Source organism: Ambystoma mexicanum, chromosome 1q (genome assembly GCF_040938575.1).
Source record: "Ambystoma mexicanum isolate Mex_15411 chromosome 1q, UKY_AmexF1_1, whole genome shotgun sequence".
Classification (NCBI taxonomy): Eukaryota; Metazoa; Chordata; class Amphibia; order Caudata; family Ambystomatidae; genus Ambystoma; species Ambystoma mexicanum.
This window is the reverse complement of record NC_090922.1, coordinates 1,503,680,283-1,503,696,091: the sequence shown is the minus strand read 5'-3', so window position 1 is coordinate 1,503,696,091 and position 15,809 is coordinate 1,503,680,283. Positions and strand designations below refer to the sequence as shown.

The 15,809-nt window shown below is 55.2% G+C and overlaps 2 protein-coding genes across 2 annotated transcripts in view; both read left to right on the top strand.

Moving 5' to 3' along the window:
* Positions 1-15,809, top strand: part of ARTN (artemin) — a 181,744-nt gene that overhangs the window by 59,961 nt on the left and 105,974 nt on the right. The gene's annotated exons all lie outside the window — the stretch shown is intronic.
* LOC138563314 (uncharacterized transmembrane protein DDB_G0289901-like) overlaps positions 1-15,809 on the top strand; it is a 46,761-nt gene that overhangs the window by 18,166 nt on the left and 12,786 nt on the right. The window lies entirely within an intron of this gene.

The following is a 15,809-nucleotide window of genomic DNA, read 5'->3' as shown; positions in this document are numbered from 1 at the left end:
AGGCTCCGGGCTGGCGGAGGCCCGTGCCGCTTGCACCACAACCGGCCGAGCGGTGCAGTCACACCTGCCTGGGCCTCACGACTTCAACATCTGCCCCGGGGCAAACACGAGCCGTTCTGGTGTGCACAATGCTTGCTGCTCTTTTCAGAAAGAAATGTAAGTCTGCTACATACATGTGACTAATGAGGCTAACCTCGGGTTATTGGTCTTCAGCTCTGTCTTTGCTCTCACCTTGTGACTCCTTCCCTTTCTTTGCCTTAGGGCGTTTTCCCTTTTGTTAGGGTATCACGCCACGAGTGCACCATGTCACCTTGGGCATGTGCACGTTTTCAGTGAGGGGCACTGACTATTGTAACTTTATGCTAATGTTCAGAGCACTCCACACCTAACCTGAGACAAGGTGATGTGCACCCCCTGTTTCCTGGTTGCTTGTGGATCCCTTGCTGCCAAATTGCCTGCCCTCCCCCTACCCTGGTGGTTGCTCCGTGCAGAGCTTTAAGTGGGGCAAGAAATTGAGGGGGGCCTCATTTGGGGGCGTGGCCTGTGGGGTGGAGGTGGTCTAAAAAAGTAAGCAAACCGTAAGGTATGCACCAAACTATATATACATGTTATATATTTATGTGCATATCTTACTATTGTCTGTGTACTTTTCAGGCCATCTTTTCTAAACATAGAAATATATAATGCTTCTCTGCCTTAGTGCATGTTGCTCTGCCTTAGTGCATGCAGCTCTGCCTTAGTGCATGCTGCTCTGCCTTAGTGCATTTTTCTCTGCCTTAGTGCATGCTGCTCTGCCTAAGTGTGTGTTGCTCTGCTTTAGTGCATATGCTGCTCTGCCTTAGTGCATGTTGCTCTGGATTGGTGCACATGCTGCTCTGCCTTAGTGCATGTTGCTCTGCCTTAGTGCATACAGCTCTGCCTTACTGCATGCTGCTCTGCCTTAGTGCATTTTTCTCTGCCTTAGTGCATGCTGCTCTGCCTAAGTGCATGTTGCTCTGGATTAGTGTGAGCTGCGCTGCCTTAGTGCATGCTGTTCTGCCTTAGTGCACGTGCTGCTCTGCCTTAGTGCATGCTGCTCTGGATTAGTGCATGCTGCTCTGCCTTAGTGCATGCTGCTCTGAATTAGTGCATGCTGCTCTGCCTTAGTGCATGTTGCTCTGGATTAGTGCATGCTGATCTGCCTTAGTGCATGCTGCTCTGCATTAGTGTATGCATGCTGCTCTGCATTAGTGTACGCTGCTCTGCATGAGTGCATGCTGCTCTGTCTTCCTCAGTTCATGCTGCTCTGCATTATTGCATGTTGCTTTGCATTAGTATATGCAGTTCTGCACTAGTGCATGCTGCTCTGGATTAGTGTATGCCGCTCTGAATTAGTGCAGGCTGCTCTGCCTTAGTGCATCCTGCTCTGCCTTAGAGCATGCTGCTCTGCATTATTGCATGCTGCTCTGCATTATTGAATGCTGCTCTGCCTTAGTGTATGCTGCTCTGCGTTATTGCATGCTGCCCTGCATTAGTGCTTGCTGCTCTGCATTATTGCAGGCTCCTCTGCATTAGTGCATGCTGCTCTGCATTAGTGTATGCAGTTCTGTACTAGTGCATGCTGCTCTGCATTAGTGCATGCTTCTCTGCATTAGTGCATGCTGCTCTGTATTAGTGTATGCATGCTGCTCTGCATTAGCATATGCTGCTCTGCATTAGTGCATGCTGCTCTGCATTATTGAATGCTGCTCTGCCTCAGTGCATGCTGCACTGCATTATTGCATGTTGCTCTGCATTAGTGCATGCTGCTCTGCATTATTGCATGCTGCTCTGGGTTGGTGCATGCTGCTCTGCATTATTGCATGCTGCTCTGCATTAGTGTATGCATCCTGCTCTGCATTAGTGTATGCATCCTGCTCTGCATTAGTGTATTAGTGTATGCATCCTGCTCTGCATTAGTGTATGCATCCTGCTCTGCATTAGTGTATGCTGTTCTGCATTAGTGCATGCTGCTCAGCATTAGTGTACAGTGCTCTGCATTAGTGTATGCTGTTGTGCATTAGTGCATGCTGCTCAGCATTAGTGTATGGTGTTCTGCATTAGTGTGTGCTGCTCTGCATTAGTGCATGCATGCTGCTCTGCATTAGTGTATGTGCTTTGCATTATTGCATGCTGCTCTGGATTAGCGTAAGCTGCTCTGCATTAGTGTATGTCTGCTGCTCTGCATAAGTGCATGCTACTCTGCATTAGTGTATGCATGCTACTCTGCATTAGTGTATGCTGCTTTGCATTCATGCATGCTGCTCTGGATTCGTGTATGCTGCTCTGCATTAGTGTATGCCTGCTGCTCTGCATTAGTGTATGCTGCTCTACATTAGTGTATGCCTGCTGCTCTGCATTAGTGCATGCTGCTCTGCATTAGTGTATGCATGCTGCTCTGCATTAGTGCATGTTGCTCTGCATTAGTGCATGCATGCTGCTCTGCATTAGTGCATGTTGCTCTGCATTAGTGTATGCCTGCTGCTCTGCATTAGTGCATGCTACTCTGCATTAGTGTATGCATGCTGCTCTGCATTAGTGTATGCTGTTTTGCATTCGTGCATGCTGCTCCGCATTAGTGTATGCTGCTCGACATTAGTGTATGCCTGCTGCTCTGCATTAGTACATGCTGCTCTGCATTAGTGTATGCCTGCTGCTCTGCATTAGTGCATTCTGCTCTGCATTAGTGTATGCTGCTTTGCATTATTGCATGGTGCTCTGGATTAGTGTATGCTGCTATGCATTAGTGCATGCCTGCTGCTCTGCATAAGTGCATGCTGCTCTGCATTAGTGTATGCTGCTCTGCATTAGTGCATGCTGCTCTGCATTAGTGCATGTCATAAGCAGTGCTTTTGGTCCCTGAAAGGTTCAAGTGGTGGCCAGCCCTACATCACACAGGTTTCCGAAAGCTCAGGCCGCTCACGGAGAAACTGTTCCGCATTCCTCAGAATAACCAGCAATAATCATTGGCCCCCACTCGGTCCCCAACAGATAAAAGCATATAGAAGCCCTTGGACCAGGGTTCAAGTTCGTGGTTTAAAGTGGATTCCATTCATTTCTAGCACGTGGCATTGGTTGCAGCAGGAACTCTCTGGTGCATAACGGTGAGCTCCACATGACAGAAGCATATAAGTCAGCAGGATAGCTGCATGGTTAATGCACTGCCTGCAGAGATTCTGTGCACCCTGACAGGCCCAGCTTTGAATGCTGAATGGGGCAGGCTTAAGTCTTCGTCATCCTGAGTCCCAATGTGTTTAGCAGCCATAATACAGCGCATTTTTTTTTATCAGAGTTAAGGGACACTTCCTTTTGGGAAACACCATATAAGTGGTGCTTATGCCGTGGCTGAGCCTGCCACTGGCCTTTAGGGCTGAAGCCCGCCCAGATTGAGGAGGTCGCAGGCAGAAGGCAGTCCTCTGCCGTGACACTCAGCCAGGAAAGGGGCGCTACAGCGAGCGCCGCCAAATCCCTCACCATTCAGAGCAGAGCGCGTTGAAAATAATCATTAACAGACACCAACACAGTGTAATGGACTGCTCAGCTTCTAAGCGGCTCACGCCTTCATTGATTCGCATGGCTCGCTCAAACCAAGTATCTTCTGGAGAGGTGGGAAGGGCGGGGGGAGAGGGTGAAAGATGACTCTAATGGGCCAGAGGAAGGCGCGATAGATATTCAGCTTCCTGGTCTCAAATGATGTGGAGGGGTGAACAACACATGGGATAATGCACCTACTGTCGCAGTGCGAAACCTACACGCACAGACCCTGTTCCTGATGAGATACGAATAGGTGTACCTTCCGATGGAAGGACCTGTAATCCCCTCACATCCCTTCGGTGAGGTGTCCCTGTGACGCCCAATAGGTGAGCTTCCTATGCAGGGACCTGTAACCCCCTCACATCCCTTCGGTGAGGTGTCCCTGTGACGCCCAATAGGTGAGCTTCCTATGCAGGGACCTGTAACCCCCTCACATCACCTCGGTGAGGTGTCCCTGTGACGTCCAATATGTGAGCTTCCTATGCAGGGACCTGTAATCGCCTCGCATCACCTCGGCGAGGTGTCCCTTGTGACGCCCATTAGGTGATCTTCCTATGCAGGGACCTGTAATCGCCTCGCATCACCTCGGCGAGGTGTCCCTTGTGACGCCCATTAGGTGAGCTTCCTTTGCAGCGACCTGTAATCGCGTCCCATCACCTCGGTGAGGTGTCCCTGTGACGCCCAATAGGTGAGCTTCCTATGCAGGGATCGGTAATCCCCTCTCATCACCTAGGTGAGGCGTCCCTGTGACGCCCAATAGGTGAGCTTCCTATGCAGGGATCTGTAATCCCCTCGCATCACCTCGGTGAGGCGTCCCTGTGACGCCCATTAGGTGAGCTTCCTATGCAGGGACCTGTAATCCCCTCGCATCACCTCGGTGAGGTGTCCCCTGTGACGCCCAATAGGCGAGCTTCCTATGCAGGGACCTGTAATCCCGTCACATCACCTCCCTATGCAGGGACAGTTGTCCCTCGTGATGCCCAATAGGTGAGCTTCCTATGCAGGGACCTGTAATCACCTCGCATCACCTCAGCGAGGTGTCCCTTGTGACGCCCGTTAGGTGAGCTTCCTATGCAGGGCCCTTTAATCCCCTCACATCACCTTGGTGAGGCGTCACCTGTGACGCCCAGTAGGTGAGCTTCCTATGCAAGGAACTGTAATCCCCTCACATCCCTTCGGCGAGGTGTCCCCTGTGACGCCCATTAGGTGAGCTTCCTATGCAGGGACCACTAATCCCCTCACATCACCTCGGTGAGGTGTCCCCTGTGACGCCCAATAGGTGAGCTTCCTATGCAGCGACCTGCAACCCCCTCACATCACCTAGGTGAGGTGTCCCTTCTGACGCCCAATAGGTGAGCTTCCTATTCAGTGACCTGTAATCCCCTCACATCCCCTTGGTGAGGTGTCCCTTCTGACGCCCAGTAGGTGAGCTTCCTATGCAAGGACCTGTAATCCCCTCACATCCCTTCGGCGAGGTGTCCCCTGTGACGCCCATTAGGTGAGCTTCCTATGCAGGTACCACTAATCCCCTCACATCCCTTCGGTGAGGAGTCCCCTGTGACGGCCAATAGGTGAGCTTCCTATGCAGTGACCTGTAATCCCCTCACACCCCCTTGCTGAGGTGTCCCTGTGATGCCCAATAGGTGAGCTTCCTATGCGGGGACCTGTAATTGCCTCGCATCACCTCGGTGAGGTGTCCCTGTGACACCCAATAGGTGAGCTTCCTATGCAGGGACCTGTAATCCCCTCACATCACCTCGGTGAGGTGTCCCTGTGACATCCAATAGGTGAGCTTCCTATGCAGGGACCTGTAATCCCTCGCATCACCTCAGTGAGGTGTCCCCTGTGACGCCCAGTAGGTGAGCTTCCTACGGAGGGACCTGTAATCCCCTCACATCCCTTCGGTGAGGTGTCCCCTGTGACGCCCAATAGGTGAGCTTCTATGCAGGGACCTGTAATCCCCTCACATCCCCTCGGTGAGGCGTCCCCTGTGACGCCAAATAGGTGAGCTTCCTATACAGGGAGCTTTAATCCCCTCGCATCACCTCGGTGAGGTGTCCCTGTGATGCCCAATAGGTGAGCTTCCTATGCAACGACCTGTAATCGTGTCCCATCACCTCGGTGAGGTGTCCCTGTGACACCCAATAGGTGATCTTCCTATGCAGGGACCTGTAATCCCCTCTCATCACCTCAGTGAGGCGTCCCTGTGACGCCCAATAGGTGAGCTTCCAATGCAGGGACCTGTAATCCCCTTGCATCACCTCGGTGAGGCGTCCCTGTGACGCCCATTAGGTGAGCTTCCTATGCAGGGACCTGTAATCCCCTCGCATCACCTCAGTGAGGCGTCCCCTGTGACGCCCAATAGGTGAGCTTCCTATGCAGGGACCTGTAATCCCCTCGCATCACCTCAGTGAGGCGTCCCCTGTGACGCCCAATAGGTGAGCTTCCTATGCAGGGACCTTTAATCCCCTCACATCACCTCCCTATGCAGGGACAGGTGTCCCTCGTGATGCCCAATAGGTGAGCTTCCTATGCAGGGACCTGTAATCACCTCACATCACCTCGGCGAGGTGTCCCTTGTGACGCCCATTAGGTGAGCTTCCTATGCAGGGCCCTTTAATCCCCTCACATCACCTCGGTGAGGCATCACCTGTGACGCTCAGCAGGTGAGCTTCCAATGCAGCGACCTGCAACCCCCTCACATCACCTAGGTGAGGTGTCCCTGTGATGCCCAATAAGTGAGCTTCCTACGCAGGGACCTGTAATCCCCTCACATCACTTCCCAATGCAGGGACAGGTGTCCCTAGTGACGCCCAATAGGTGAGCTTCCTATGCGGGGACCTGTAATCCCCTCGCATTACCTCAGTGAGGTGTCCCCTGTGACGCCCAGTAGGTGAGCTTCCTACGCAGGGACCTGTAATCCCCTCACATCCCTTCGGTGAGGTGTCCCCTGTGACGCCCAATAGGTGAGCTTCCTATGCAGTGACCTGTAATCCCCTCACATCCCCTTGGTGAGGTGTCCCTTCTGATGCCCAATAGGTGAGCTTCCTATGCAAGGACCTGTAATCCCCTCACATCCCTTCGGTGAGGTGTCCCTGTGACGCCCAATAGGTGAGCTTCCTATGCGGGGACCTGTAATTGCCTCGCATCACCTCGGTGAGGTGTCCCCTGTGAAACCCAATAGGTGAGCTTCTTATGCAGGGACCTGTAATCCCCTCACATCCCTTCGGTGAGGTGTCCCCTGTGACGCCCAGTAGGTGAGCTTCCTATGCAGCGACCTGCAACCCCCTCACATCACCCAGGTGAGGTGTCCCTGTGACGCCCAATAGGTGAGCTTCCTACGCAGGGACCTGTAATCACCTCTCATCACCTCAGTGAGGCGTCCCTGTGACACCCAATAGGAGAGCTTCCTACGCAGGGACCTGTAATCCCCTCGCATCACCTCAGTGAGGTGTCTCCTGTGACGCCCAGTAGGTGAGCTTCCTACGCAGGGACCAGTAATCCCCTCACATCACCTCGGTGAGGTGTCCCTGTGACGCCCAATAGGTGAGCTTCCTATGCAGGGACGTGTAATCGCCTCCCACCACCTCGGTGAGGTGTCCCTGTGACACCCAATAGGTGAGTTTCCTACGCAGGGACCTGTAATCCCCTCACATCACCTCAGTGAGGTGTCTCCTGTGACGCCCAGTAGGTGAGCTTCCTATGCAGGGACCAGTAATCCCCTCACATCCCTTCGATGAGGTGTCCCCTGTGACGCCCAGTAGGTGAGCTTCCTATGCAGGGACCTGTAATCACCTCACATCCCCTCGGTGAGGCGTCCCCTGTGACGCCCAATAGGTGAGCTTCCTATGCAGGGACCTGTAATCCCCTCACATCACCTCAGTGAGGTGTCCCTTCTGATGCCCAATAGGTGAGCTTCCTATGCAGGGACCTGTAATCATCTCACATCACCTCGGTGAGGTGTCCCTTGTGACGACCAATAGGTGAGCTTCCTATGCAGGGACCTGTAATCCCCTCGCATCACCTCAGTGAGGCGTCCCCTGTGACGCCCAATAGGTGAGCTTCCTATGCAGGGACCTTTAATCCCCTCACATCACCTCCCTATGCAGGGACAGGTGTCCCTCGTGAGGCCCAATAGGTGAGCTTCCTATGCGGGGACCTGTAATTGCCTCACATCACCTCGGTGAGGTGTCCCTGTGACACCCAATAGGTGAGCTTCCTATGCAGGGACCTGTAATCCCCTCACATCACCTCGGTGAGGTGTCCCTGTGACATCCAATAGGTGAGCTTCCTATGCAGGGACCTGTAATCCCCTCTCATCACCTCAGTGAGGCGTCCCTGTGACGCCCAATAGGTGAGCTTCCAATGCAGGGACCTGTAATCCCCTCGCATCACCTCGGTGAGGCGTCCCTGTGACGCCCAATAGGTGAGCTTCCTATGCGGGGACCTGTAATCCCCTCGCATTACCTCAGTGAGGTGTCCCCTGTGACGCCCAGTAGGTGAGCTTCCTACGCAGGGACCTGTAATCCCCTCACATCCCTTCGGTGAGGTGTCCCCTGTGACGCCCAATAGGTGAGCTTCCTATGCAGTGACCTGTAATCCCCTCACATCCCCTTGGTGAGGTGTCCCTTCTGATGCCCAATAGGTGAGCTTCCTATGCAAGGACCTGTAATCCCCTCACATCCCTTCGGTGAGGTGTCCCTGTGACGCCCAATAGGTGAGCTTCCTATGCGGGGACCTGTAATTGCCTCGCATCACATCGGTGAGGTGTCCCCTGTGAAACCCAATAGGTGAGCTTCTTATGCAGGGACCTGTAATCCCCTCACATCCCTTCGGTGAGGTGTCCCCTGTGACGCCCAGTAGGTGAGCTTCCTATGCAGCGACCTGCAACCCCCTCACATCACCTAGGTGAGGTGTCCCTGTGACGCCCAATAGGTGAGCTTCCTACGCAGGGACCTGTAATCACCTCTCATCACCTCAGTGAGGCGTTCCTGTGACACCCAATAGGAGAGCTTCCTACGCAGGGACCTGTAATCCCCTCGCATCACCTCAGTGAGGTGTCTCCTGTGACGCCCAGTAGGTGAGCTTCCTACGCAGGGACCAGTAATCCCCTCACATCACCTCGGTGAGGTGTCCCTGTGACGCCCAATAGGTGAGCTTCCTATGCAGGGACCTGTAATCGCCTCCCACCACCTCGGTGTGGTGCTCCCGTGACACCCAATAGGTGAGCTTCTTACGCAGGGACCTGTAATCCCCTCACATCACCTCAGTGAGGTGTCTCCTGTGATGCCCAGTAGGTGAGCTTCCTATGCAGGGACCAGTAATCCCCTCACATCCCTTCGATGAGGTGTCCCCTGTGACGCCCAGTAGGTGAGCTTCCTATGCAGGGACCTGTAATCACCTCACATCCCCTCGGTGAGGCGTCCCCTGTGACGCCCAATAGGTGAGCTTCCTATGCAGGGACCTGTAATCCCCTCACATCACCTCGGTGAGGTGTCCCTTCTGATGCCCAATAGGTGAGCTTCCTATGCAGGGACCTGTAATCGCCTCCCACCACCTCGGTGAGGTGTCCCTGTGACCCCCAATAGGTGAGCTTCCTATGCAGGGACCTGTAATCGCCTCGCATCACCGCGGTGAGGTGTCCCTTCTGATACCCAATAGGTGAGCTTCCTATGCAGGGACCTGTAATCGCCTCGTATCACCTCGGTGAGGTGTTCCTTCTGACGCCCAATAGGTGAGCTTCCTATGCAGGGACCTGTAATCGCCTCCCACCACCTCGGTGAGTTGTCCCTGTGACACCCAATAGGTGAGCGTCCTATGCAGGGACCTGTAATCGCCTCGCATCACCGCGATGAGGTGTCCCTTCTGATACCCAATAGGTGAGCTTCCTATGCAGGGACCTGTAATCGCCTCGTATCACCTCGGTGAGGTGTTTCTTCTGACGCCCAATAGGTGAGCTTCCTATGCAGGGACCTGTAATCCCCTCACATCCCCTCGGTGAGGTGTCCCCGGTGACGCCCAATAGGGGAGCTTCTATGCATGGACCTGTAATCCCCTCGCATCCCCTTGGTGAGGCGTCCCCTGTGACGCCCAATAGGTGAGCTTCCTGTGCAGTGACCCGTAATCACCTTGCATCACCTCAGTGAGGCGTCCCCTGTGACGCCCAATAGGTGAGCTTCCTATGCAGGGACCTTTAATCCCCTCACATCACCTCCCTATGCAGGGACAGGTGTCCCTCGTGATGCCCAATAGGTGAGCTTCCTCTGCAGGGACCTGTAATCACCTCGCATCACCTCGACGAGGTGTCCCTTGTGACGCCCATTAGGTGAGCTTCCTATGCAGGGCCCTTTAATCCTCTCACATCACCTCGGTGTGGCGTCCCCTGTGATGCCCAGTAGGTGAGCTTCCTATGCAGCGACCTGCAACCCCCTCACATCACCTAGGTGAGGTGTCCCCGTGACGCCCAATAGGTGAGCTTCCTACGCAGGGACCTGTAATCCCCTCGCATCACCTCAGTGAGGTGTCCCCTGTGACGCCCAGTAGGTGAGCTTACTACGCAGGGACCTGTAATCCCTTCGGTGAGGTGTCCCCTGTGACGCCCAATACGTGAGCTTCTATGCAGGGACCTGTAATCCCCTCACATCCCCTCGGTGAGGCGTCCCCTATGACGCCCAATAGGTGAGCTTCCTATGCAGGGAGCTTTAATCCCCTCGCATCACCTCGGTGAGGTGTCCCTGTGATGCCCAATAGGTGTGCTTCCTATGCAGGGACCTGTAATCCCCTCGCATCACCTCGGTGAGGAGTCCCTGTGACGCCCATTAGGTAAGCTTCCTATGCAGCGACCTGTAATTGCGTCCCATCACCTCGGTGAGGCGTCCCTGTGACGCCCAATAGGTGAGCTTCCTATGCAGGGACCTGTAATCCCCTCGCATCACCTCGGTGAGGCGTCCCTGTGACGCCCATTAGGTGAGCTTCCTATGCAGGGACCTGTAATCCCCTTGCATCACCTCGGTGAGGCGTCCCTTGTGACGCCCAATAGGTGAGCTTCCTATGCAGGGACCTGTAATCCCCTCGCATCACCTCAGTGAGGCGTCCCCTGTGACGCCCAATAGGTGAGCTTCCTATGCAGGGACCTTTAATCTCCTCACATCACCTCCCTATGCAGGGACAGGTGTCCCTCGTGATGCCCAATAGGTGAGCTTCCTATGCAGGGACCTGTAATCACCTCGCATCACCTCGGCGAGGTGTCCCTTGTGACGCCCATTAGGTGAGCTTCCTATGCAGGGCCCTTTAATCCCCTCACATCACCTCGGTGAGGCATCACCTGTGACGCCCAGTAGGTGAGCTTCCAATGCAGCGACCTGCAAACCCCTCACATCACCTAGGTGAGGTGTCCTTGTGACGCCCAATAGGTGAGCTTCCTACGCAGGGACCAGTAATCCCCTCACATCACCTCCCTATGCAGGGACAGGTGTCCCTTGTGACGCCCAATGGGTGAGCTTCCTACGCAGGGACCTGTAATCCCCTCACATCACCTCGGTGAGGTGTCCCTTCTGATGCCCAATAGGTGAGCTTCCTATGCAGGGACCTGTAATCATCTCACATCACCTCGGTGAGGTGTCCCTTGTGACGACCAATAGGTGAGCTTCCTATGCAGGGACCTGTAATCCCCTCGCATCACCTCGATGAGGTGTCCCTTCTGATACCCAATAGGTGAGCTTCCTATGCAGGGACCTTTAATTGCCTCGTATCACCTCGGTGAGGTGTTCCTTCTGACGCCCAATAGGTGAGTTTCCTATGCAGGGACCTGTAATCCCCTCACATCCCCTCGTTGTGGTGTCCCCTGTGACGCCCAATAGGGGAGCTTCTATGCAGGGACCTGTAATCCCCTCGCATCCCCACGGTGAGGCGTCCCCTGTGACGCCCAATAGGTGAGCTTCCTGTGCAGGGACCCGTAATCACCTTGCATCACCTCAGTGAGGCGTCCCCTGTGACGCCCAATAGGTGAGTTTCCTATGCAGGGATCTTTAATCCCCTCACATCACCTCCCTATGCAGGGACAGGTGTCCCTCGTGATGCCCAATAGGTGAGCTTCCTCTGCAGGGACCTGTAATCACCTTGCATCACCTCGGCGAGGTGTCCCTTGTGATGCCCAGTAGGTGAGCTTCCTATGCAGGGCCCTTTAATCCTCTCACATCACCTCGGTGAGGCGTCCCCTGTGATGCCCAGTAGGTGAGCTTCCTATGCAGCGACCTGCAACCCCCTCACATCACCTAGGTGAGGTGTACCTGTGACGCCCAATAGGTGAGCTTCCTACGCAGGGACCTGTAATCCCCTCGCATCACCTCAGTGAGGTGTCCCCTGTGACGCCCAGTAGGTGAGCTTACTACGCAGGGACCTGTAATCCCCTCACATCCCCTCGGTGAGGCGTCCCCTGTGACGCCCAATAGGTGAGCTTCCTATGCAGGGAGCTTTAATCCCCTCGCATCACCTCGGTGAGGTGTCCCTGTGATGCCCAATAGGTGAGCTTCCTATGCAGGGACCTGTAATCCCCTCGCATCACCTCGGTGAGGAGTCCCTGTGATGCCCAATAGGTGAGCTTCCTATGCAGGGACCTGTAATCCCCTCGCATCACCTCAGTGAGTCGTCCCCTGTGACGCCCAATAGGTGAGCTTCCTATGCAGGGACCTGTAATCACCTCGCAATACCTCGGCGAGGTGTCCCTTGTGACGCCCATTAGGTGAGCTTCCTATGCAGGGCCCTTTAATCCCCTCACATCACCTCGGTGAGGCATCACCTGTGACGCCCAGTAGGTGAGCTTCCAATGCAGCGACCTGCAACCCCCTCACATCACCTAGGTGAGGTGTCCCTGTGACGCCCAATAGGTGAGCTTCCTACGCAGGGACCAGTAATCCCCTCACATCACCTCCCTATGCAGGGACAGGTGTCCCTTGTGACGCCCAATAGGTGAGCTTCCTATGCGGGGACCTGTAATCCCCTCGCATCACCTCGGTGAGGTGTCCCCTGTGACGCCCAGTAGGTGAGCTTCCTACGCAGGGACCTGTAATCCCCTCACATCCCTTCGGTGAGGTGTCCCCTGTGACGCCCAATAGATGAGCTTCCTATGCAGTGACCTGTAATCCCCTCACATCCCCTTGGTGAGGTGTCCCTTCTGACTCCCAATAGGTGAGCTTCCTATGCAAGGACCTGTAATCCCCTCACATCCCTTCGGTGAGGTGTCCCTGTGACGCCCAATAGGTGAGCTTCCTATGCGGGGACCTGCAATTGCCTCGCATCACCTCGGTGCGGTGTCCCCTGTGACACAAAATAGGTGAGCTTCTTATGCAGGGACCTTTGATCCCCTCACATCACCTCGGTGAGGCGTCCCCTGTGACGCCCAGTAGGTGAGCTTCCTATGCAGCGACCTGCAACCCCCTCACATCACCTAGGTGAGGTGTCCCTGTGACGCCCAATAGGTGAGCTTCCTACGCAGGGACCTGTAATCCCCTCGCATCACCTCAGTGAGGTGTCCCCTGTGACGCCCAGTAGGTGAGCTTCCTACGCAGGGACCTGTAATCCCCTCACATCCCTTCGGTGAGGTGTCCCCTGTGACGCCCAATAGGTGAGCTTCTATGCAGGGACCTGTAATCCCCTCACATCCCCTCGGTGAGGCGTCCCCTGTGACGCCCAATAGGTGAGATTCCTATGCAGGGACCTATAATCCCCTCTCATCACCTCAGTGAGGAGTCCCTGTGACGCCCAATAGGTGAGCTCCCTATGCAGGGACCTGTAATCCCCTCGCATCACCTCGGTGAGGCGTCCCTGTGACACCCATTAGGTGAGCTTCCTATGCAGGGATCTGTAATCCCCTCGCATCACCTCGGTGAGGCGTCCCCTGTGAATAGGTGAGCTTCCTATGCAGGGACCTGTAATCCCCTCACATCACCTCATTGAGGCGTCCCCTGTGATGCCCAATAGGTGAGCTTCCTATGCAGGGACCTGTAATCACCTCGCATCACCTCGGCGAGGTGTCCCTTGTGACGCCCATTAGGTGAGCTTCCTATGCAGGGCCCTTTTAATCCCCTCACATCACCTCAGTGAGGCGTCACCTGTGACGCCCAGTAGGTGAGCGTCCAATGCAGCGACCTGCAACCCCCTCACATCACCTAGATGAGGTGTCCCTGTGACGCCCAATAGGTGAGCTTCCTACGCAGGGACCTGTAATCCCCTCACATCACCTCCCTATGCAGGGACAGGTGTCCCTCGTGATGCCCAATAGGTGAGCTTCCTATGCGGGGACCTGTAATCCCCTCGCATCACCTCGGTGAGGTGTCCCCTGTGACGCCCAGTAGGTGAGCTTCCTACGCAAGGACCTGTAATCCCCTCACAGCCCCTTGGTGAGGTGTCCCTTCTGACGCCCAATAGGTGAGCTTCCTATGCAAGGACCTGTAATCCCCTCACATCCCTTCGGTGAGGTGTCCCTGTGACGCCCAATAGGTGAGCTTCCTATGCGGGGACCAGTAATTGCCTCGCATCACCTCGGTGAGGTGTCGCCTGTGACACCCAATAGGTGAGCTTCTTATGCAGGGACCTTTAATCCCCTCACATCACCTCGGTGAGGAGTCCCCTGTGACGCCCAGTAGGTGAGCTTCCTATGCAGCGACCTGCAACCCCCTCACATCACCTAGGTGAGGTGTCCCTGTGACGCCCAATAGGTGAGCTTCCTATGCAGGGACCTGTAATCCCCTCACATCACCTCGGTGAGGTGTCCCCTGTGACGCCCAGTAGTTGAGCTTCTTATGCAGGGACCTTTAATCCCCTCACATCACCTCGGTGAGGCGTCCCCTGTGACGCCCAGTAGGTGAGCTTCCTATGCAGCGACCTGCAACCCCCTCATATCACCTAGGTGAGGTGTCCCTGTGACGCCCAATAGGTGAGCTTCCCATGCAGGGACCTGTAATCCCCTCACATCACCTAGGTGAGGTGTCCCTGTGATGCCCAATAGGTGAGCTTCCTACGCAGGGACCTGTAATCCCCTCGCATCACCTCGGTGAGGTGTCTCCTGTGACGCCCAGTAGGTGAGCTTCCTACGCAGGGACCAGTAATCCCCTCACATCCCTTCGGTGAGGTGTCTCCTGTGACGGCCGATAGGTGAGCTTCCTATGCAGTGACCTGTAATCCCCTCACATCTCCTCGGTGAGGTGTCCCTTCTGACGCCCAATAGGTGAGCTTCCTATGCAGGGACCTGTAATCCCCTTGCATCACCTCGGTGAGGCGTCCCCTGTGACGCCCAATAGGTGAGCTTCCTATGCAGGGACCTGTAATCCCCTCGCATCACCTCAGTGAGGCGTCCCCTGTGACGCCCAATAGGTGAGCTTCCTATGCAGGGACCTTTAATCCCCTCACATCACCTCCCTATGCAGGGACAGGTGTCCCTCGTGATGCCCAATAGGTGAGCTTCCTATGCAGGGACCTGTAATCACCTCCCAATACCTCGGCGAGGTGTCCCTTGTGACGCCCATTAGGTGAGCTTCCTATGCAGGGCCCTTTAATCCCCTCACATCACCGCGGTGAGGCATCACCTGTGAGGCCCAGTAGGTGAGCTTCCAATGCAGCGACCTGCAACCCCCTCACATCACCTAGGTGAGGTGTCCCTGTGACGCCCAATAGGTGAGCTTCCTACGCAGGGACCAGTAATCCCCTCACATCACCTCCCTATGCAGGGACAGGTGTCCCTTGTGACGCCCAATAGGTGAGCTTCCTATGCGGGGACCTGTAATCCCCTCGCATCACCTCGGTGAGGTGTCCCCTGTGACGCCCAGTAGGTGAGCTTCCTACGCAGGGACCTGTAATCCCCTCACATCCCTTCGGTGAGGTGTCCCCTGTGACGCCCAATAGGTGAGCTTCATATGCAGTGACCTGTAATCCCCTCACATCCCCTTGGTGAGGTGTCCCTTCTGACTCCCAATAGGTGAGCTTCCTATGCAAGGACCTGTAATCCCCTCACATCCCTTCGGTGAGGTGTCCCTGTGACGCCCAATAGGTGAGCTTCCTATGCGGGGACCTGCAATTGCCTCGCATCACCTCGGTGCGGTGTCCCCTGTGACACAAAATAGGTGAGCTTCTTATGCAGGGACCTTTGATCCCCTCACATCACCTCGGTGAGGCGTCCCCTGTGACGCCCAGTAGGTGAGCTTCCTATGCAGCGACCTGCAACCCCCTCACATCACCTAGGTGAGGTGTCCCTGTGACGCCCA